Source organism: Mytilus californianus, unplaced genomic scaffold (assembly GCF_021869535.1).
Source record: "Mytilus californianus isolate M0D057914Y unplaced genomic scaffold, xbMytCali1.0.p SCAF_6, whole genome shotgun sequence".
In the NCBI taxonomy this organism is placed as follows: Eukaryota; Metazoa; Mollusca; class Bivalvia; order Mytilida; family Mytilidae; genus Mytilus; species Mytilus californianus.
This window is the reverse complement of record NW_026262712.1, coordinates 112,556,273-112,582,544: the sequence shown is the minus strand read 5'-3', so window position 1 is coordinate 112,582,544 and position 26,272 is coordinate 112,556,273. Positions and strand designations below refer to the sequence as shown.

General features: G+C 33.0%; 1 protein-coding gene and 1 long non-coding RNA gene across 2 annotated transcripts in view; one reads left to right on the top strand and one right to left on the bottom strand.

The window, feature by feature from the left end:
- Positions 1-26,272, top strand: part of LOC127704502 (leucine-rich repeat and immunoglobulin-like domain-containing nogo receptor-interacting protein 1-B) — a 107,871-nt gene that overhangs the window by 51,804 nt on the left and 29,795 nt on the right. The gene's annotated exons all lie outside the window — the stretch shown is intronic.
- On the bottom strand, positions 19,751-24,832 carry LOC127704516 (uncharacterized). The gene is made up of 2 exons (XR_007983311.1): positions 24,564-24,832; positions 19,751-23,684 (listed from the first exon to the last, which is right to left on the bottom strand). It is a non-coding gene; the product is annotated as an uncharacterized LOC127704516 (long non-coding RNA).

Here is a 26,272-nt window from a genome sequence, read left to right as displayed (position 1 = left end):
AAGAGACTAGTTGAGCTAACAATAAGTGTTAATGTTTGTCGAACAGTGTTTATATGACCTTGACGTCATTTTTATAAGTAATTGATAATTGATTAGATGGCTGCTATTAAAACAGAAGGAATAAATGAGACTAGTCCCCTCATTATTTACTAACACGAGAAAACCGACGGGTGACATATATAGAGCAGACGCAGTAACGGCTTACCGGGCACAACATTACACCACGGAATTGGTGTAGGCACGTGTTTCTCCATCTTGAGGCAAACAAGACTAAGCAACACGAACCCCACCAAAAACTGGGGGTGATCTCAGTTGCTCCGGAAGGGTAAGCAGATCCTGCTCCACATGTGGCACCCGTCGTGTTGCTCATGTTATTACAAACCCGGTAAATAGTCTAATTCAGTAGGTCACATTCCTGAAAAGGGAAGGGGATTGTAGTTACGACGTACGGAACATATCCGATATCATCAGTGAAACGGTTATTCCATAACGGTCAACCAACTCGTGATGGCTTCCGTAACATTTACGATTGGAAGATGTCAACTTCACCATTTGAAACTCTTGGTTTAATAGTTTCCTTGTGAGCAACAATCCTCTATCAAGGAAATCATGATAGGAAACACAATTCCGGCCGGGAATATCGTATCAATTGGGAGATATATACTCCGTATGCAGACGCTGCTGGAAGAAGACATTCAAACTCATAAATAGACAATAAACTGACAACGCCATGGCTTAATAAGAAAAGACAAACAGACAACTCAACATCTATGTCATTATCTGAAAATCTCTTTACATTGATACAACGTTATAATACAGGCTATATTTAATTCTCTTTCTACCCACCGAACAAAGTACTGGACATGTTAACGGCATTACGCTTGTACATAAAAAGAAAAAGAATTGACAAAGCAGATAATATTCCCTCAGCTCTTCGTCGATACTTTAGATCTGCTCGTTGGTATATTTCATTTTTTGTTCGTACCATAGAACTTATGATAGAGAACCACAAATGTATGATATGATGAATTATACCTTCATGTTTTTTTTTATTTTCAAGCAGTTAAAAAAACGACCATTCAAAGTTCACAGTGGGAACTAGCAAAATCAATATACCTTATCAAGATATTGTTATCAAAAATCTGGTACCACGAAATGATAATTATTACAGGAAAACATCGGACACGCATCAAAACTACACTTTTGATCCTTATCATGCAAGTAGTAATATAGCATATTGTATGATGGCAAGTTGAGTATGTGCAATTGTACCTGCTTTTGTCGCTTAAACTTAAATATACCATATCTCAAAAATGGTACATCTACACACTACGTAATAATTGTTAAAATAATGCAACACGTTTACGTTTTCAATAATGCATAAGAATAGGCAGATCCTGCTCCACATTTGGCACACGTCGAATTGATCATTTTATTAAAAAACGCGACAATGAGTCTATTTCGGTAGGTCACACTCGGGAAAAGTGTACGGGATTGTAGTTACGACATTAATTTATTAGTTCAGATAATGAAACAGAATAGAGGTAAAAGGAGACATGTTCGCCTATCCTGCTCTTCAGAAACACTACTTAACAGTCCGAATAGAAATTGGCTTGGGGATTAGCCACTAATGTCTAACCTGTAGAACTAACTTGAAAAAGACATGTAAGATGTTGAATTATATCTGTCAAATTCGTAATATATTTGTATAGTCATGTCGTGTCATAATACCATTGTATTTCAATGAACTGTTATCTTTCATGTACATTGCCTTAATAGTAAGTAACTAATTATAGTATTATAGTTATTTGTGTATCATAACATAAATTATACAAATATGTTCAAAGCTATTTGATATGTACACTCGGCCAATTTGTCCTTTATGATACTTTAGATTTGTGTAACATATCCACAGAACATAAGAGTTAACAAAATAGAAAAATAGAATTATACGTTAATATAAAAAAGAAGATGTGGTATGAATGCCAAGGCCTTCAACAATGAGCAAAGCCCATACCGCATAGTCAGCTATAAAAGGCCCGGAAATGACAATGCAAAACAATTTAAGTTTTTCATTGAATTGAATTAAGACTGAGTTTACACAATTTTGAGGTTGGGATTTGCTACGTACATTTGGAAATATGACTCTGTTGTACAATGGCCGAAAGATGAAGAAGATTTAAATGATACATGGAGACGATTGAAGATGTTGCTAACGGATGGCCAAGTTCAAAACAAACAAGTAGCTAGATAGAGTTGACGATTGAAGATGTTGCTAACGGATGGCCAAATTCAAAATAAACAAGTAGCTAGATAGAGATTTCAACAGAAGGTGATAACATTATTATTTTTTATCAATCAAACGGAAATTTTTGTATCAACGTCATGAAATTAAAAGAATCAATGAGTTTGAAATTGAAGATTTGAAGATGTTATGACGTCAAGAACGTTTTCGTCGATTTTATATGCTTTCTATACAAATGATAGCCTATTTTGTAAGAATTCAATCATTATTATTCAGATCATAAAAGATATAAATGCTTAAAGTGTTCGATTTTTAGTAAGAGTTCACCAGGTCAAAGTTTTATGCCACACTTAACCAAAATCTGTAGAATGGCTAAATTTACTGTAATCTGACTTTCATTTTTCTCCGTCGAAACTGTTACTATTTCCCCCAATAACTGTGTTATTGGAACACAAGGATTCCATCAGATATTGCACAAAACACAGGTATATTGACATAAATAATATTATACTGGATAATACGTCGCCAAGGATAATAAGTTGGCAATCGCATGTTCTCAAGGATATAAAACACCGGTTTTATCAGGTGTCCTCTATGTTATCTTAAAGGATTAATGAAAACGACACATGTGCAGTCTACTGATTCCTCATTGTACTCTACAAATTTAGAGAAATTTGTCTATATTCGGCCATGTACTGTTCAACTTTCAGATATTTTAGATTTCTATGATAGCTTACACTATTGCTCTCTTTTCCAACATGTAACAGTCAATATTATAAAACCAGTGATATTATATTATACAATTATGACCCGCTGAAGAAGGGAATATCCAAAATGGTCAACCCGAGTAAGGGTTATTCCACGAGGGCTTACCATTTTGGATATGCAACGACTCAATGCGCCATACTTGTTTTATTATATTAAATGAACATATTAATATTCAAAGTAAAATATTTTAACAGATATTCAAAACACTTACGTTAGATTTTTTTGGTGTTTATTGACATTTCGCGTATGTACAACAAAGATAGACTCTTTCCGTAAAATAAAGATGTCCCTGTAAAGGGCTGTTTACAAGAGATATCGTCAACACTAGATGAATTTCCAAGTCTTGTATGGTCATGTTTCGTAGTCACTTGATGGACTCCTAACCTGGCCGTTGCCATATTTGTTTTATTTCTCTGTGGATGCAGAAACAAAATTGATGGTGTAGTTATTTTGTCTAGTCCAAGGTGTAGTACTGTCAAGAAATTACAATTATTTAACGCTTCTGCTCGACGAAATAGAAGTCATTGTCACAGAAATTATACATCACCTGCTGTTTACATCGTGACAATTGAAAGTCTGTTATATCATCTGTTCAAAACACTCTAGGCATCCCCATATCAGAACCAGACTATACTCCATTCGATTATCTAAAATTTATTTACTATTTCAAGAAGTCCAAAATTCTTCCGTTATTGATTCTATTTCTGTTTTGTATAAATCAGTTGCAATAATCAATGGACATTGCTAACCGTAGACTTTTTTAAACCAGTAACAACTTATTCGAAAAATGAGGAAAACCTAATTTTTCTGAAGTAGAATTCGCCAATAAAGGTTTTGATGCTATCAATACTAACAGAAATCTGCACAGAAAACTATACCTGATTACTTCAAAAATAATGCTATACCTGTTATTTCATATACTTACACAAGTATATTGAATCCAAGATTGTCAACCATAAGAGACTTTAAGAGGCCTTTATCCTCAAAGATGTGAAATCCAAACCTCCAGATTGTTCATATTTATCGTCAAAATACAATTATAGTCCTGCTGGTCATGTTAATATTGGCAACCTTGGCGTCGATACCAATGAATAACCGAGAGAGTTGTTAGTCAATGGAGCAATTGGACCAAAATATAGAATTTTCAATTCCATCAAATTGAAAAATGACTTCAAGTTAATGATTGATGCAGTTGAGAACTATGCTAGAAAATGGACAAGGCACGAACCAGAGAAACCAGTTCTGGACACTTTATCTGAATAGACCAAAGCTATTTGATCATGAATTCAGAAGCGCATTCGGAAACTTTGGAGGTTGTGGTTGCTTTATCCTCTTTGCATGCCAAATATGTCGTTGTTTCAGCATATACAGACTCTAAATATTATTGTATTTGTATGTAAAAACCATTATTTGTAATTTCTCACAAAAGAGCTATAAATAAACAGCACAACTTGTAATCCTACATATCTTTTAACATCATTTACAAACGATGAAAATTAACATAGTCAAAAATCTATCCTTCTTTTATTCTTAGAAACATCAAAGAAAACGACGAAAGTCTACCGTTATTATACTGGATACCAAAACTTCACAAAACTCCTGGTGCGGGAGTTTCTCGCTGCATTGAAGACCCATTGGTGGCCTTCGGCTGTTGTCTGCTCTTTGGTCGGGTTGTTGTCTCTTTGACATATTTACCATTTCCATTCTTAATTTTAATTTTTTAGCTAGATTATCAAAATGTCCGACTAAAGATCTTTCTCAATCGTTGACTACTTTTCTTTCTACAGTTAAAGATGGTCTTCCAAAATATTGTGATGAGATATATTCAACCATAAGTGTGAATCAAATGTGGATTCTCAAACATTCTAAAGATCTACTGCTAAATCTTAGATCAGTATCTGTGCATATTTTCTGCAACATTAAAAACGTTGATTTTTCTACGCTTTACACTGCTATTCACCATGCTCAATTAAAAGAACGACTGCACCATCTCATTAAACATAGCTTTTTTCTATAAAAATGGGAATCGTAGATATAATTTTTTTTTTTTGGTTTATAATATTTCTTATTTTGTAAAGATCAACACTGATTCTGTCAGAAAATACAACGAATATAAAAAAGAAGATGTGGTATGATTGCCAATGATACTCTCCAGAAGAGACCAAATGACACAGAAATTAGCAACCATAGATCATCGTACGGCCTTCCACAATGAGCAACGCCAAAACCGCATAGTCAGTTATAAAAGGCCATCAAATGACAAATGTAAAACAATTCAAACGAGCAAACTAACACCCTAATTTATGTACAATAAACTGAATGAAAAAGAAATGTGTAACACATAAAAAAACGACAACTACTGATTTACAGGCTCTTGACTTGGGACAGGCACATATATACAGAATGTGGCGGGGTTAAAATGTTAGCGGGATCCCAACCCTCCCCCTAACCTGGGACAGTGGTATAACAGTTCAACATAAGAACGAACTACAAAAATCAGTTGAAAAAGGCTTAACTCATCAGATAGATACACATAGAAATACATCTAACAAAAACACACGAGTGGAAGTTTCCGGATACTGGTATATCCCAACAACAAAAAGACACTAAGTACAAATCTGAGAGTACTCGCAGTTACTGACAGCTAGTTCAAAGCCACTAACAACTATTAAAAAAAATCATACATCTAAGAGTAAATTATCAACCATTACACATCCAACATCCAATGGACGTTATAAACAGTCAGAGAAAAAAATTACCAATGCCAAAATACAGCAGAGGGTGCTCATTACACAAAACGTATTACAATTTTTTTTGTAAATTGTGCTCTTGATTTACCAAGCTTTTAACTTCGGCATTTTTTAGTATTTTGTACCGCTGATCATGTTTGATTCTTACATTTTCTGCCTTTCTATTGTAGTTTCTTCAAAAAAGAGGTAAAATTATTCTTTCAAGAGCAATAACTCTTGTTAGGTGTCCGATGACGAGATTTTGGCTGTATTGCTGAATTTGTTGATCTTATTTAACCTTATATTTTGGTGGTTACCGTTCTTGTCAATTTAATATCGTTTCTGCCAAATACTTGTTTTCTGTTATCCCTATCGATAAAAGTGTCTGCAAAGGACTAAAATAAGAAATTAACAAAATTGCCTTTCAAGGATAATAACTCATTTATAAGGGCAATATTCCAAACTATTTGTTAATCTTATTTTGTTGAGCATTGTTTATGGTTTCTCTCGATATAAAATAGTTTTTGAGAAAAAAAAATTAAAAAACTTACAAAATCGTCTTTCAAGGCAAAAGAAGCAGAAGAAACCAAATTGACATTCAATCTCAAAATTCGATGACTCACTAACAACTCCGTTGCAAATAAGGAAATAGAACGAAAAAACACACTAAACAAGACATCTCATAGAAAACTACAGATTGATCAATCTGTTTCTAACTAAAACCGTTGAAATTTTTAGATAATCTTAAACCTTGAAGACTCGCTGACAACTCCGTTGCAAATAAAAAAAGGACGAAAAGACAAAAAAATAAAAAATAAAACACAGCAAACAAGACATTTCACAGAAAACCACAGGTAAGGCAATCCGGATCTAACTAAAAACTGTTGAAATTTTAGATGCTCCAGAAGAGGAAGCATATCTTGTTTTACATAAGGCATCCGTTTTGCTTATTCAAGTTCAAATTCGGAGAATATTATAATTCGGTGGTGTGTCAGAGAAACCAAAACGGTAACGGCAGTTGGAATATATCGGTCGTAATCAGTGTCAACCAACTCGTTATGACATACGTTAATTTTCTGTGAGATGCCTGTAATTTTCAAACTCGGAATCCTTGGCTTAATAACTGTTTTTCTAAGCAGCAATACATTATCAAAAAAATCATGATCATGATGATGGCACCACAAACACTTGAATACCGTATTAACCGGGATGTATGTACTCCATATGTAGGATCTGTTGAAATGATGTTGCATATGCATTGTAAGTTCGTTATTTGGGACCTGTTATCATTTGTTTTGTTTAAAAAAGTGCTCTCTCATCAGACCCTAGATATTTAAGGAATGACTGTAATATTTTTTCTGTCTATGCAAAAATAACATGAAAAACGTGGTGCACACTGAATAACCCGCGTAGCAGCTTATTCTAAAGTGTGCACCACATTTTTTATGTTATTTCGAATAGACAGAAAAAATATTACAGTAATTCTTTAAAATTCAATTTTATTACCATTTAAGCCGGAGTAAATCATGAAAAATCGTTGATGACGTCACGGTCACATGAGAAAATTATGACTATATACTGATAGTCAAAACACTGTCAGCCAATCGGAAGACGTATTACATCCAAAATAAAATAAGACTTGTACAGTCTTAATAAGAAAACTAGGTAGTACCCTGCCGTATATGAATAAAGAAACAAGTCGGTTAGTTTTGGCGCACAGTCGAAGCCCACTATCATGCCGTTTATTAGTTGAAAAACACCTCTATTAATCCATATTGCAGGGTATGTGGTAAAGATTGTGTTACTCATATCTAATCTTTCTAGTGATTTTGGTAATGTCATATAACTGCCATGAAAACTGATTTTCTCTAAATTGGAATTCACAGAATTGTCCATGATATAGTTGACAGCATTATATGAATAGTCTACCGATTTTAGTTGAATAGATTTTCCACAAAAAGAATTAAAATCACTAATCGTTATCTAAGTAACAATAACAAACCGGTTTCCTTTAAAAGAAAGAGTTTGTAAACACTCAGGGCGATCAAAGGTGAATAAAGATCCAGGTTCGTAATCATCTATGCCATTATTTGACAAATCTAAATTTTCTACGCTAATTGTTTTCAGATATTTCATCATGTCGGGTGTAATTGTCGTAACAAAAGGTAGTTCTCTGCTATCAATACTAGCGTCACTTACATGACCAAAATTAATTGTAATGAGATTTGAATACATATACGGGTGTAATAAATACAGTGCTCGTCTTAGATGCATAAATGTTCTATGAAAGTCTATTACACGGAGATTTGGAAACGGAAGCAAAACATCAACATCCGTCCTAACAGCTTTTAGCCGACAATTTGTAAGACTAAGCTCCTGTACAAAATATGAAAACGCTTGAAATGTTGTTAGACAAGCTTACTAGATAGCATGATCGGAAGTGTAGTTCTCGAAGGTAAGTAATATGACTGAATCCCCTTCCAAATTGTGGCACAGGCATCATATCAATTCCTAAGAATGACAACTCACTCAGAACACCAAATACATGGTCGGGATAAATAAATTCCTTATCAAAATCTATTGGTTGGGGCATATTTCTTCTGATATCCAATTCTGTTAAATTTGTAATTGGACGAAATATTTCCGCTGAATATGCTTTTGATAAATCAAGCATATTGTGAGACATGTCAAGCACATCAAGATTGTATAATCTTTTAAATGACTCACTAGATAAATATTTAATTTGGTTTTTTCCCAAAATCAGTTCCTGTAAGTACGTATAATTAACAAAAGAATCGTTTTCAATAGCTGTTAATTGGTTCGAACTAAGATCTAGAACATTGATATCTCCCGGTAGATTCTTAGGTATAAAATTCAATCCTCTGTTTTTACAATCTACTAGTTTAACTTCCTGTGTATTTTAATAATATATTTGACATCACAATCTGATAAATGTAAGATTTTCTTACACTCAGTAATCTTAAGAATGTAACGAATAGCTAAATAAATCGAAATGTTCGTCATTTTATGATCTGTACATCCACGAAAGGAATTCAAACAGTGCCTTGAACACAAACAGCTTCTAAAGCGTACAACACTTTATGTCGTACAAATAAACACATTAGAATAGACTTAAATCTCCATGCTTCAATCATTCTGCATAAATTGATGAAATACAATAGTTTTTAATGTATTAAGTTGACATAAGGGATGGTTTCTCCTTACATACGACATACCTGGATTTTGTGTTCTACTAAAATAACAAGAGCTTAAATAACACAAAAACACTGTCCGTCATTGATCTATTAAATTCAGAATATACAAATATACAAAAATTTGACCATGTTCACTTTTTATAACTGTTTATGCGATTTACATTTTTCAAATATTCTTTCGAAAACAAGTAAATAATTCTTAACAAAATGTTATAAAAGCTAACTGTATGATATTAAGTATGACGTAATCTCTAAAGAATTAACTACGCTGTAAACGGATTAAGCCAGCGTGTGGTACCCATATATTTGGTACTGTCATGTGGGCGTTACAAATCTGTATGATCATTTTTAGTAAAAAATTCAAGCATATATCTGACTTTGTTCATAAGTATAGCACAAATGGTAGAAAAATATATGGTAGAATTTATCAATTAATGTGAAGCGTAATTTTCGTATGTTTTGGTAAAGTTTATTGTATGTTTCACTGGTACGGTACCAGTACTAAGCAATTTTGAACAAAAGTTACATACATATACGACAGTTTGGAGTGTATAGTTTAATGTAAATGACAGAGTAATTACAGGTTATTTTATCGGCGTATGTCGATACTTATACGCAAGATCTGTGGTATCGTATCAACATGGAAGTGTAAGCAGGCCTTGAGGAAAATGTCTGACAAATAAATGTGAAGATTACATTGCAAAGCTGAAATTATTTGTTTTGTGGTGAAGTTTGTTCTAAAATAAATTGAGAATGGAATTGGGGAATGTGTCAAAAGGACACCATTCAGACAATAGAGCAACACAGACAAAGGCCATCAATGGTCAAACATATCGAAAAAATCCCGCACCCGAAAGGTAGGATTCAGCTGGCCCTTATCAAAAATGTGTACTCTTTCTGTGAAAATGGACGTAACACTAAACTCTGAAACATATGAATAACTAAAATTTAAAAGAACAAGACTAAAAAAGGCCAGAGGCTCCTGACTTTGGACAGGTGAAAAAATTACGGCGGGGATAAACATGTTTTGTGAGATCTCAACCCCTCTACACATCTATCCAATGTAGAATAAACGAACGCACGGCAATACGAACAGTAAACCCAGCATAAAAGAAGTCCGACTCCGATGTCAAAATAGGTAACAAAAGAAATTAAGCAGAATGACAATGAAACGTAAATTAACAAACTAGCAGTAACTGACATGTCAGCTCCAGACCTAAATTAACCTGATTGAAGTATTATGTCTAAATCATATGAAAATTAAGCACAACCTCTCTCGTTAGTGGTTTAGTTTATTACAAAATGCATTGACAATATACGGTGATTACACAGCAATGAATTTTAATGTCAGGAAGTGAAAGTAAAATATTTCCTCAGATTACTTTGAATTTACATTGTTTGAGTAATTTCTTTCTCTCTCATGAAAAAAATGGGGATTACGCCATAATAATTCAAAAAAAGTCCATGATTTTCAATTTCTAGCACTGTCGCTATACTTAATATATATTTTTATACCTTTGCATATTAAACGACTAAATTATTTGATTTTTTTTCTTGTAGATATGTGTTTAATAATTTGCTGTCTCATTGACACATAAGGTTATTCCCAATTTATTCAGGAGAGGGAAAGAAATTACACTAACAATGTAAATTTAAAGTAACCTGAGGACATATTTTACTTTCACTTCCTGGTATATAAATTCATTGCTGTGTCGACGTCATTACCGTAAATTGTCAATTTATTCTGCAGATGAAGTAACCGTAACCGTCACTTTCAAATATGGGGAAACTCCAAAACTAATTGTTGAGGACATTTGGTATAATTATAAATGATTTCTCAATGGAATAATTTCAGATATAGTACTGTCACAACGTTATACATATCATAACTTCTTTTTATCAGATTTTCATTTTATTTCGGCATCAATAAAGTAAATCATTAAAACATTCACATTATATTCATTTATTTTCAAAAAGTAAATTAACAAAAACACCGAACTCCGATGAAAATTAAGAACGAAAAGACCCTAACCAAACGGCAAAATAAAAAGCTCAGACACGTCATACGGAAGAATGACAACCTCTACACTGCTGACCGGCACAGGCATTCCTCGAAGTAGATAACGGCGCTCTGAACCCGGCCACACAACCAGCCAAACCCTTCACCAGCACGACGGTCGCACTCGATCACAATGACTAAAATGTGTGAACAAAACAAACAGACATAATACCACATCTTCTTATATCTATATAATAGGTAAAAAAGTTAAAGATAGGGGCACAGAAGTCAACACGGTGTCACAATATTGGTTTTACATTAATTTGTCTAATTTTACATGCATGTGTTTATTATATAGCTCGTCGTATTACAATACAGGTCCCTCTATATCTATCAGTTAGCTTGTGTGATATAACTCAACTTGCCAATAGCTATCATTAAAGAAATTTGTCGGATACTGCACTTTAGAATTTTACTAGATAAACTACACTTTATTCAAACTACATTCCTATAGAGATTCAAAAGAAAGGTAATCCTACTAATTAGATCATTTATTATATCAGTATTTAGTAATGTGCAATACTGATTGCACGAGTTTATTCATGTTTATTTAATTCAAAGTAGTTTACCGTTTTATGAATACAATATTGCAAATATTAAGGAATATATTTATAAAGTGTTTTTTTCTCAAGATAATAACTACTATGTATTCTCCTTATATTGTTCTTGAAGATAAAGCTTTTTGTGAGGCACGATGAGTAGTAAACAGCAAAACAAATAATTCCCAAGGAGAACTAACCAAGAGAGAAAACTTCTTAAACAACCAACACACAGATGCAGAATGATGTCCGTGATAGATTGGCTGATGGAGACACTGATTTGCAATATTGACCATAGATGAATCATTTTGTAATACAGCTCGTCGTATTTTAATACATGTTCCTCTATATCTATCATTTAAATGACATATTTGCCATTAACGAATCTGTTTGTAATATAGCTTGTCGCATTTTAATACATGTTCCTCTATTCTATCATTTATAATATTGGCCATAGATGAATCTTTTTTTATTACGCTCGTCGTATTTTAGTACATGTTCCTCTATTTCTATCAGTTTGCGTGCGTGATATAACTCAACTATGTTTAGATATTGTTACAAGAATTTTCTTTTGTACAATGGAAACTGCATTTGAGAATTTGCTTGTAAAACAACACTTGAATAGCGTTCAAAACACATTCCTATAGAGACTAAAAGGAAAGGCAATCACATTAAGAAGTTCTTTTATTATAACATTAATTTGTAATATGCAATACTAAGTGCACATATTAATATCTGTTTATTTAATTTACAGTAATTCAGCCTATTATAAATTGTTGGGGTTTTTTTTTATCTCCAGATCAATATCAATTTTGTATTCACTTGATATTTTCCTTATAGAGAAAATGTTTCGTGCGGCTCAATTAATAGTTACCAACAACACATTTTATTCCATAGAAAAACTGACAAAGAAATGCATATTTAAAACTACCAATACCGAGGTGCAGAATGATGTCCGTGATGGATTGAGAGACTGGTATGCTGACTAAATGTCAAGTAAGCTGTGTCAGTGTTGTATGTTCTACCGTAACCGCCGTTATAAATGTCATGTAAGATGTGTCAACGTTCTTTGCGCTACCGTAACCGCCGTTTTAAATGTCAAGTGAGCTGTGTAAGTGATGTATGTTTTACTGTAACCGCCGTTATAAATGTCATGTAAGATGTGTAAATGTTGTGTTCGTTACTGTAACCGACGTTAAAAATGTCAAGTAAGATGTGTAAATGTTGTAATCGTTACTGTAACCGATGTTTCAAATTTCAAGAAAGATGTGTCAGTGTTGTATGCGTTTCTCTAACAACAAATGTCATGTAAGATGTGTCAATGTTGTATGCGTTACCGTAACCGCCGTTACAAATGTCAAGTAAGATGTGTAAATGTTGTAATCGTTACTGTAACCGATATTTCAAATGTCAAGAAAGATGTGTCAGTGTTGTATGCGTTTTTCTAACAACAAATGTCACGTAAGATGTGTCAATGTTGTATGCGTTACCGTAACCGCCGTTACAAATGTCAAGTAAGATGTGTAAATGTTGTAATCGTTACTGTAACCGATGTTTCAAATGTCAAGAAAGATGTGTCAGTGTTGTATGCGTTTTTCTAACAACAAATGTCATGTAAGATGTGTCAATATTGTATGCGTTACTGTACTTGCCGTTACAAATGTCAAGAAAGATGTGTCAGTGTGGTATGCGTTTCTCTAACCACAAATGTCTTTTAAGATGTGTCAATGTTGTATGCGTTACTTTAACCGCTGTTCCAAATGTCATGTAAGATGTGGCAATGTTGTATGCCTTACCGTAACCGCCGTTACAAATGTCAAGTAAGATGTGTAAATGTTGTATTCGTTAGTGGAACCAATGTTTCAAATGTCAAGAAAGATGTGTCAGTGTTGTATGCGTTTCTCTAACCACAAATGTCATGTAAGATATGTCAGTGTTGTATGCGTTACTGTAATCACTGTTTCAAATGTTTTGTAAGATATGTCAGTGTTGTATGCGTTAACGTAACCGCCATTAAAAATGTCAAGTAAGCTATGTAAGTGTTGTATGTGCTACTGTAACCGCTGTTACAAATGTCATGTAAGATGTGTCAATATTATATGTGTTACTGTAACCGCCGTTAAAAATGTCAAATAACCTATGTCAGTGTTGTATGTGCTACTGTAATCGCTGTTTCAAATGTCAAATAAGATTTTGTCAGTGTTGTGTGCGTGACTGTAATCACTGTTTCAAATGTCAAGTAAGATGTGTCAGTTTTGTGTGCATTACTGTAACCGCTGTTACAAATGTCAAGTTAGATGTGTTAATGTTGTATGCGTTACTGTAATCACTGTTTCAAATGTCATGTAAGATGTGTCAGTGTTGTAAGCGTTTCTGTAACTGTTGTTTCAAATGTCAAGTAAGATGTATCAGTGTTGTATTAGTTACTTTTACCGCGGTTGACAACTTCATGTATTTCTCACTGAAGTTCAATTCCGATCATGACCAAAAACATGATTACTATAATTTTACCGAAAATAATAGTATCATATCTCTTTTCCTTACTCATATCTAATTTTGCCAGAAAAACAAATTTGTATGAAGAGAAATTTTAGGATTTTTGGGCCAACAGTGGTCAAAAAATCAGTAAAAATCAGTGACACTGCGTTGAGACACTGTAAAGAAATATATACCAATTATAGATAAAATTGAGAATGGAAATGGGGAATGTGTCAAAGGGACAACAACCCGACCAAGGAGCAAAAAACAGCTCATGGCCATCAATGGGTCCTCAATACAAGGCGAAAATCATACAGGACTTTTTATTTTTAAATATCCACACGAGTACATAGTTAAATGCAATACGCTGACCTGTAGTATCTTACATAGATTTAAAATGGACTCTGGGGTAGTTGTTCCATAATCAATAATATCACATCTTCTTCGTGAAATACGAAGTGAATGAATTAAGAAAAGACTATCTATGGTTACAAATAAAGAAAAAACAAATTGGCGCGAAAGTTTTGCTAATCATTAGTCATATTTACATATTTCAGGGTTAACAAATTAATCTAAATATTATTTCCAGATAAATAATTAGTTAGCTACAAACCAACTAGCAAAAAAAACAAAAGCCATATTAATGTCAGTACATTAAGCCAGAAAGGACCAATCAGACCATTTGAGATATTATCAATACTTTTATTTCGTTGTTGACGTGCGGCAATCATTCTGTTACCAATATTTTCTTATTTGACCTTTAATCAAAGAACTTGATAGTAATATATGAAGGATAGGATCATCTCAAATAACTTCTTGGTTAACAAGAGAATAGCTTGGCGTTTGGTATCAATGTATTTAGTTTTGTAATGCGTACGTGTTAATATGCCGTTGATTTTTTAATGTTCTGTAGCTATCAGTGGATACCTAAATGATGCAATAGTGTTTTCGGTTTAAGGTACAACTGGAGACGGGTTTTTTCAGGCGTCAGGTTCAAATGTCGATTGTGTTTTCCTTGTAAAATGCAACAGTAGATGAATTTTTAGTGTAAAGTATACATATAAATGGGTTTTTTTTTCAGTGTCAAGTTCAAACGAAGACAGTGTTTTCATAGTCAGGTACAAATGCAGATTGTGTTTTAAGTGTAAGATAAACTAAATGTTATGTTTAAGAGTTCTGTTCAAATGTAGATGGTAGGGTTAGTCGTATGTTAAACATTTAGTGAACCAATATACTCCAACATATTCGCGTTTTGACAATAACTGTCGGCTCAGTGATGCTTGAGGTTGGAATATTTTAAAAACCGAAAACTAAATACAGACGTAAAGAGTTGATAAAACCCAATAACACCACAAAATAAAGCCAACGAAATCATGAATGAAAATGAATAACATATTTCTGATTTTTAAACTAAAGGCATATTCCTCATTTTGATGTACTGATACCTTGATCCATGAGTCTTTTTAATATCTCACGATTAAAAAATGTTACCTAGTATATCGATGGCTGCGATATATGCATACTGAAAACACTAATCTACACATGATCTACACATGATCAAAATCAAGATTTTGCATGTGTAAATTATTATCTAGAAGATGATAAGGTTCCACCTTCGTAAGGCAGAATTTACCTCAGATGAATTAAACTAGTTTCATTAAGTCCATCTTAGTCGTATTGCTCTTAACTTTTCTACGTATCTATACATTCCTTGCTTTCAAACGGTTTGCTTTGTATTTCCTGATGAAAGGAAATTCATGAAAGTGCATCAGACGAACGAAATCTGTTAAATGTTACTTTCGTCAAATTATGCATGCTGATCAAAGTGATTGTGACAATTGTTGTCTCTGTATTCCCTGTTCTAGTTGAACTTTCTTAACATTTTTGTTATAAATATCAATTTATTAAGTTTGATCCAATTAAATTTATATAAATCTCTTTACAAAACAGGTTGTTTAAAGTTTGTATCAACTGAATAACTGTCTGCAAGATAAATACCACATTTTCAATGATTTATACGTTCGCAGTGACAATATTTGTTTTTCTACTTCCTGATAGTTATTACACTGCTTAACCATCACCATATAATCTCAATGTAGTATGGAAAGCAGTATCTGTGATCTTTATGTATACACGTATTATCATTAAATAATAACTTTAAATTGTATCAGATTCTCTTGACTTTAATAATATATAAAGGTATAAAATACAACATTATTTTACATGATATATTCAACTTACAAAAGTCAGGTTGAAATGAATAAATTTTATAAAACAAATTATTTAAACTTTCTGTGTACTTTGTTCCACATATTCTTCTAATATTATGCATCAATGTATTGTTTAATGAATCTATTGTTTCCATTTTATAGTAGCAGTGGTTTATCAAAACGTTTGTTCCTGACGCAATGTTGATGAATAATCACTAAATTCCAAAGAATGATAACAAAATTCTGAAACAATATCAAAGTAGCAAGTGCACAACTTCAGCGTCATTGTGTGTTTCAATGAACTTTTATAATATGTACATTGTCTCAATAATTTCTATCAAGTTGTTTATGATTTAGCAATTAAGCCATCTGTAAGCAACATCCTTAGTTTCCTCCAAGTATCATCTAAATCCTGTAGATGTTTCGGCCATTGTACAATAAATGCATAATTCCAAATGTACGAAAACTCTACAGGGATATCAGTAATTGCTACATCTTTTGTAATGATAATAATACGCTCTAGATTTTTTGTAATTCTCTCATATTTTGCTCTGTCTAGTTCAAACATGCAATCACGTGACGATATGAATTCAGGCGTGATGAGAAATATAATGGATCTGCTGTTTTGAATGCTCTCTGCCTCGTTGTCCGCTTGACTCGGTCCGCTTAAAAAATCTCGATCTTTTATACACATTGTCAGTCCCCACTCAGTCTCAAGTTTCGGTATTAGTACATTTTTTATCCAAATGACAATATCCCCTTCATATGATATATATACGTCATATTTGTAGCAATTCCTGACTTTACGGTCAACTGCACGGCGAATTACTCCATAGATAGAAAAGATGATTTTCCATCTCTTGCTATATGCTATAAGGAGCAACGATATGCTGATAAAGGTAGATAATAATGTTGATGCAAAAGTTAACCACATAGTATTCTTACAGTCCGCAAACAAGTCATATAGAGAGTTGTAAGCAATAAGTGTGTCAATAACTGTTCCGTTGGACAATTTACATTTATATGATCGGCTGTCCAGATTGACTTTTGTAGTCTGAATCCATCTTATCAAGTCTATATTGTCACAAGTGCACTCAAAGGCATTATCATTGAGATGTAAAGTCATTCCATTCAGGTCTTGCATCTTATCTGCCCAGCCTCTGATAGCTGAACTTACACTTGTCAATCGATTCTTTCTTACGTCCAGCATCTTTACTTTAGTATGATCGCTCAGTTGTACAGGAATAGACTTAAGTGAATTTTTACTTAAAGACAGATTTGTCAAGTTGGGCATTGGCTTAAATAGGTCGTCCGGGATATACCAAATGCCATTTCCAGATATGTCTATTGACTCGACAGATCTAGTACTTTTGAAAAACCGATTACCGAATAGTCTAAATGCATTATCCAGTTCGGCGTTTTTCCATATAATTGTTTTTACGGTGTTATTAGATGAACGTTTTATTTGATTCCATGCAAATAAATAGTCTACACCATTAGCAATAAATGTTTTAACTCGAATTTGAAGAATAATCATGGCAATATTTGATCTTGAATACGATACATCCAGATATGTAAGGCTGTTATTTTCAGGAACTATAAAAACTATTTCGGGGAAAGTATTTGCTACGGTGTAACTGACATCTATTTTTTCAAGTGACTTTGGTAATATCACACAACTGTGAAATGAACAATTTAAATTCGCATTTAAAGCAACTGATTTTTTTATAGCATAGTTTACAGTATTATATGAAAAGTCGAATGATTTCAATCTAACAGTTCTAGAGAAGAAAAGTTTTATCTCATTTAGATTTTTCTCACTTACAGGTAAAAACCTGTTTCCTTTAAATGAAAGATGTTGTAAACACTCCGGGTGATCGAAGGAGAATAAAGATCCAGGCTCATAGTCTACTATTCCATTCTCTGATAAATCTAAATTTTCTACACAAATAGTTTTCAGGTTTTTCATAATGTTGACTGAAATTATCAGAACATACGGGACATCGGCCCTGTCAATACTTACGTCACTTACATGACCGAAGTTTATTGTCGTAATATTTGTATTACGGTATGGTTGTAACAGCTGCAATGCGTGCTTTAAATGGATGAAAGTTCCAGAGAAATCTATCACACGGAGGTTTGGAAACGGCAACAATGCATTATCTTCTGTGACAACAAAGTGTAACCGACAATTTCTGAGAGTCAGCTGTTCTACAGAGGATGAGAATCTTTGAAAGGTTTTATTCGACAAGCAAACTAAATAACATGACTCGAAGTGTAGTTGTTTTAGGGTCGTTATTTGACTGAATCCACTTCCAAAATGTGGCAAAGGCATCATATCGATTCCTAAGAACGACAACTTCGTCAGAATACCTAATGCATGATCAGGATAATTATAATCCGTAACAAATTCTATTGGTTGGGGCATATTACTCCTTATATCCAATTTTGATAAGTTTTTAATTGGATAAAATAGTTCTGCTGAATATACTTTTGATATATTAAGTATATTTTCAGACATGTCGAGTATTGTAAGTTTGTGTAATCCATGAAATGATTTGTTAGATAAATAACGAAGTTGATTTTCTCGCAGGAAAAGTGCTTGTAGGTATTTATAATTAACGAAAGCATTCTTCCCAATCGCTGTTAACAGATTTGAGTTCATATCTAGAACATTAATATCTCCCGGTAAATCTTGAGGTATGAAAGTCAGTCCTTTGTTTTTACAATCGGCTATTTTTACATTCTCTTTCACTTTAAATTCATATTTGATATCACAGTCTGATGCATGTACGAAATCATTACAGTAAAAGATAAAAGAAAATACTGAATAAAGTATACTCCTCATCCTATTGTGATATGAATATCTGAAATACTGTTCTCTTTAAAAGTACTAGATGTTCGGGAAGTCATTCGTACTGTGCATTGCACTTTATCATACATAGATAAGTTTCAAGTAGTTTTAATACTTTTTCAAGCATCAATAAAACACCTTAAATCAAGGTATGCTCCAACATTCATGACAACGATAAATTATAAAGAAAAACTTAAATCGACAATACAGTACGATAGTTTAATGGTCACCATAACAAATTAATTGTCCGATTCGAAACTAAGTAGATACACGTTGTAGCTGTTTACTTCTTTACTTACCTTAATTATTGTCTGATCTGTACATGTAGAGATTATGCTATTCATGGTTGTGACATTTTGGCTGACTGTAAATGCACATACCGGGTGATGCGTAGCTAAACACGCCTTCCATGTCCATGAAACAATTTTTCTCCCTTTGGAGTTCAAAAATTTGTTTTTGTCTTGATTCGTATCTTTTGAAAGGATTTATGAGATCTCGACTTAAATCACCTTCTTTTGCCCTTAATGATATCCACAGACATATGGCTTTTTGAGAAAGACTCAATCAGTTTCTGTATATTTTTCCTATCTATGTAAAAACATATACATGTAATGAGGTTTTATTATTGATGCGCAATGACTAGAAACACGGTATTGGCAGTATTTGGCCACAGCTTTATTATAAAATTATAAACACATATAACTAGGTAAACAGTTAAGATATATATATGTATAGTAAATAGATATTTGGATGAACGTAGTCACCTTTCATATTGGCAAACTACGACACGATAACTAGATAACTGAATAGATAAATAATTAAGATATATATATAGTAAATAGATAATTAATTAAACGTAGTCACCTTTCATATTGGCAGACTACAAAAAGATAACTAGATAGATACATGTAGATAGATAACTAGATAACTAATTATTTACAATAAATGAAGCATCCAATTAAATGAATCCTGGGAAACAGAGATTCGTAAATTTTTGTGTGGTGGTCCTGGGATACAGAGACCCACAATATCAAATGTTTTGGATGCTAAATGAAATATGACGCCAAATAACGCATATTTAAAGGAAACGCAGCGAAATGTGCCAAATTGACCAAGACAGTCATAAATGACTGTCGGGTCAACCGCCATTAAAAGCGGATAGAGCTGCGTAGAAGCTGTGAGCCAAATACAATATAAAGGATCCATATATTTAAACCCTAACGATAACTGAATTCTAATGAATATCATGCAATTTCTTAATACACATTGTGGAAAGTATGTGGTGTGTAGACAAGAAAGGCTTCTACCGCTCCTTGAAATGTGGTAAGCAAAATGTATTACCAATATGAGTCAAATGTTCACCATCTTGGCATTTAAATATGGAATTGGGAGATACATAGGAGTATCGTATGTATTGATTGCAATATCCCCCTTGACGAATGATCAAACTAGCCAGCCAGCTGATTATCCTCTTTCTGGTTCTAATCATTGTTTCTGTTACTACGGAATAATGTCATGTTTATTTGGCAAACTTAAGACCACAACAATCTGATATTCAGTAAAAGAACAGAAACTATATTCACAGAATTTTCCCACATCTTATATGTTATACTCCTGTCGTATTGTCAACTCAATCAATTCCGCGTATCTACATATGTGTAAAATTAGAGATATTGAAAACCGAATTCCAGTTTAATCTTGTACAAGATGAATGCCACCTGGTATATTCCGAACTTGAATAAATTCGTTTTCTACAAGGGTGGAAACCAAACTCTAATGATTACTGGTGAAACTGCTAATCTTACATAACGGTTAGTATTACTAAAGTAATTACAAGTTCTAAACATAAAATTAGAAAAAATTCAAAGAGTTATACCCATTGTTGTATTTGAATATATGAATGAAATGACATAGACTTCCATCTACACATTGCCTGAGGTTTAGAATCAGGTCAACCATTTATGGCAGCTCTGTAGCAGCGCCTTTCCTGAAGAAACGAGAACTTTGTATCCCTAGACTTAATCCGAAAATATTCAGTGACTATTTTAGGACTCCTAAACTGATATCTAGAGAAAGGAGTTCTATCAAAACAAGCATTCTGAAAGTAATGCATTGCAATACATAGCCACTACCGGTTAATAATTCATTGTACTTGAACAAAATATTAACTGGATCTATATCTTGTCATGGTGTAAACTATAGAACAAATATCAAGTCAATATATTCAAGCATGACGAGAAAAAAAAATGTGGAAAACTGATTATTAAGTAAATTTTTATTAAGTCCAGGGACCATTACTCTGCACAAAATCACCAAACCGGAACAAAACTCGAAACTTGAGCAATTACTTGTCATGATAAAACTATATACCAATTATTAAAGCAATATCTTCAAGCATGACAACAACAAAAAATTGAGGAAAACTGATAATGTGTGTGAATTTATAGAATATTAAGTCCAAGGACCAAAACTCAGCACAAAAATCAGCAGACTGGAACAAAATATGAACTTGATATGTACCTTACCATGATAAAACTATGTACAAATTATCAAATCAATATCTTCAAGCAATAACAAAAACAAAAAAATAATTGCGGAAAACTGATTATTTGGGGGAATTTTCTTAGTCCAAGGACCATAACTTTGAACAAAATCATTAGGCTGAAATACAATTCGAACTTGATCTGTAACTTGTCATGATAAAACTATATACCAATTGTCAAATCGATATCTTCAAGTAAGACGAACAAATATGCGGAAAACTGATTATTTGAGTGCATTTTCTCAGTCCAAGAACCATAACTTTGCAGAAAGGCGCTTCGGACGCATGAAATTATTAAACGTGTTGTTTTCAATTTTTTGCGCAGAATCATCATACTGGAACGCAATTCGAACTTGGTCTGTAACTTGTCATGATAAAACTATATACAATTTATCAAATCAATATATTCAAGCATGACGAAAACATGTGCAGACAACTGATTATTTTAATGAATTTTCTTAGTCCAAGGACCATAGTTTGCACAAAATCATCAGACCGGAACACAATTCGAACCTGATCTGTAACTTGTCACGATAAAACTATAAACCAATTATCAAATCAACGCCTTCAAATATGACAAAATAAATGTGCGGAAAACTAATTATTTGTGTGTATTTGACCACAACTCTGCACAAAATCATCAGACCGGAACAACATTCATACTTGGTCAGTAACTTGTCATGATAAAACAATACACCAAATATCAAATCGATATCTTCAAGCATGAAAACAAAAATGTAGAAGACTGATTTGCCGGATTGACAGGTGGACAGACAGACAGACGAACATAGTGAGAACCTTAAGTCCCCTTAAACTCAATCGGTAGGGGACTTATAACAAAGCAATTGACCAGCGACAGGTCTAAACTTGTAAATAGTAAGTTATTTCGTTTAAGCAAAAATAGGATATTTCTCTAGGCCGCTCATCAATAACGTGTGTGGTTCCTTCGAATCACTGGTCAGTCTTAGATAAAATTAAATAGAGTTCAATAATATATATATTTTTCTTGATATCTGGCGAGATGACAATATTATTTGTAATTTAGTTCATTTGTTAGAATAATTTTTTTTTTTTTTTTTTATTTATATTAGTATTAATCATTAGCGTAGAGATCGTTTGTACACTATTTTCTTTTACAAGTTACTTTTACAAACTTGATCACCAAAAGTTTTAATCTTTTATAAGATTATCGTCTGCAAATCGTTGACATGAATATACAATCTCAGAGAGTTAACGGTTTCCTTACATTTACTATATATCATTTCTAAGGTCAAGAAAAGTTCAAATCGTAATCGGCATCGCAGCTTGTAGATACATTACGTTAGGAGTTTATTATCTCAAACTGTAACGTATCTAATTAGAAAGATTTTGTATTCGAAAGAGAAACATCGAAATGTGTGTTAAATAATGTGAACAGTTGTACAAGGAATATCAAGTATATATTGTAAACATTAAACGTAGATAACATAATATTCGTTTTAATGACAGCCAAATCGATTGAGGATATAATAATACTGCTATATTAACAAAGTTGTCGAATGCCTAGTCCCAAACAGTCGAACTTTATATCGAGCTTAATTCCACTGCAAAAGTATCTCAGCAACAATATATTTATACTCAAGTTCAATTTCTTTATTTGTTATTTTTGTATGAGGCAAAACTGGTTCAATAACAAGTTTCCCCTGTTCATATGACACTTTTTGCTGGTCATTATCAATTATAAAGTTGTTCCTAAGTAGAACAAAGATGACATACTCGCCCGTTTGATTTTTTGATTTTATTTTAAGTACTGACTAACATCTTAATCAAGACTAGGAGAGTAACTAGTTGTTTGCGTGAGATTTGAATGATCTTTACCGATTGCATTACCTGGTCGATTTACTACATCAAAAGAACAACTATCCTCCTGAAGTTGGGGGATCGTTAGATGCTGGTAATGAACCTGGTTCAAGTTGTGTTTCCTCTTGTCTTGATACAGCTCCTAATGTTGCAGTGGCTTTCCATCTTTTTGATGACCTTCTTGTATTCATCTTAGTGCCAAACAACTATAAGATTAAATTGAACAACCAAAACAGAATATTGCTTTGTACTATAAATAAAGAATTTGTCAATTAGCGACCTTTAAAAGTTCATTGACGCCTATAACCAACCAGTTTAACATTCATCTGTCAGGAATGAAATATTTGTGTTTACGTGAAGTGATACCGTTGCACAAATGTCGGTCAGCTTCCGACAATAAAATATTCTGGGTTACACGAGCGAGGAGGCTGATTAAACAATCTGTACCGAATGACGATGCTGTTAAAAATAGCGCAAGTGAGGTGATATGTGCTAATTTATATTATAAAATCGGTCAAAGTAATTAAACGGACAGAGTGGTAATTTAACAGAAACACATGTACTATATATAACTATCTATAATGATTATAATAACATCTAGAATGATGATAATAACATCTAGAATGATGATAAAAACATTTATAAGGATAGTAATAACCTGAGGTAATAACATCTATAATGATAATAAGACAGCTAACAAATTGTTGCGATTGCATATATAATGATGCTTACAGTTAAGGTTATGGTGATGCATACACGAAGAGATAAAAAATAATTATGTTCAACATGCGTAACCTTCAAATAGCATTAAGCTGTGACCGCCGGAGTGAAATGTGCAAATCGGTGTCAGGCGTTGAAATGAAATGGAATAAAACGTGTATATCTCTATGTAACAGTACATAAAAAAAAATTAATAGCTCAATTCTTATACATAAACACCGATCGCTACCTCCGGATAGTAAAAGTATTATAACATGTAAAAATAAGCAAAATAAGCAATAAATTGAAATTAATTTGTTATAAAACACTGATATTCTATTAAATATCCCACAATTGTTGCGGGAGACTAACTCTAATTATACCACCTGAGTTCCAATTGTAGAAAAGTGGTACCAAAACCTGCACAATGTGGATCCTATATCTTTTTAATCACCAAAATAATTTTCTTTAAATCACCAAATAATATTCCGTCTGTTTCTTTCAAATGTCGGAATGAAAAAGATCGCGTGCGCAGTCATATTGCGCATTGACCAACAATCATCTGATAGCCTACATTTAATAGAGGTGAAACAGCTAATAACACAAGTAATCAATGCTTACACTAATAACCGAATTTATGCTGAATCATAAATTCTATTATATTTGTTGACACTGTTTTAGCATGTTATCTAGAAAGCGTCGTCAAAGATAGCAGTAAATCTTATAAACCGTATTTTTTTGAATACCGTTAATGTTGTAAACTAGACCATTGCAACAGGTGTAGTCATATCCCTTTGATATTAAGAATTTTTTGTAAGGTGTACATTTTTTTTTTAGAGATTTCATCCCGTCATTATCCTTGTTTTTATTTTTCTTTTGTTTGATTTAATTTTCTGATCAAATAAGAAACCACTCATTGATTTATTAAATATAATTATTGTTAAGTGAATTGGTTGTCTGAAATTTTTGAACCATTGTTCAATGTACAGTTATCATAAAAATACCCTTTTATTTATTATTATAGTTATTAAGTCAACTCGTTTTGATGAATACATTTTTTTAGATGCATATGTTTGTCTTGACTCCTGTAAATTATAAAACAGAGCAACACTACCTGTGTCGGGAAATCACAAAAGATATAGTAGGGGACTGTAAAGATATGCAAGCACTTTATTTTAACAATGGGCCCTGTCTTGGATATTTTGGCTCCAAGTGGACAGGTGTACTATCGTATATCTACAGTACGTCTGCATCAATCTCTAGCACAAATGGGATCCCCACTATTGGCAGAACTGATTGCTTTACTTATAGTCTTTGGACATTGCCACTCTGAAAAAACTAAACAACGTTATACAACATGTACAAGTACTCATGATATTCTCAGGCAGAGAATGCGCCGTAAGACCCCCTTCTCTGACATTTGCGCCTTATAACTTTAAAGACGTATTGAGAAAGAATATTCTGAAAATCCAAAGCTAAATATTTAGCGGTAATGACTTCAGGACATACCAACATATCTAGTAATAATGAGGTTCACATTCATCAGCACATGACAACAACTAGGAAACAACATCATACCTTTTTTTACCGGGTGTCAATCAAACACTGAAAAAAGGAACAGACTATGTAACCTATCGGACAATGACACACGAGAAGAACACCTAACTAAAGAAGCCTTCACCAAATTTGACCATCTTAGAACAGGATATTCAGAACTATACTACTACAAAATAGGGTAGGCCAAACAAACATGTAGAGCACCAGAAATATTTCACCATCTTATCCTGGAGTTAAATGCACTTGAAATAATATATTGTAAAAATTATGGAAGATATCGTGATAAAAGATATCAACCTAGCATCTTTACAAACAATGTAAGGTTAATCCTCCACACCCCAATTCTTGAACTGCGCCACAAAGTTAAGCCTTAAGATGAAAATTTAACCGAATAAAGCAACAGAGAGCATATATCTACCTTAAAGAGACTAGTTGAGCTAACAATAAGTGTTAATGTTTTGACCTCATTTTTATAAGTAATTGATAATTGATTAGATGGCTGCTATTAAACAGAAGGAATAAATGAGACTTGTCACCT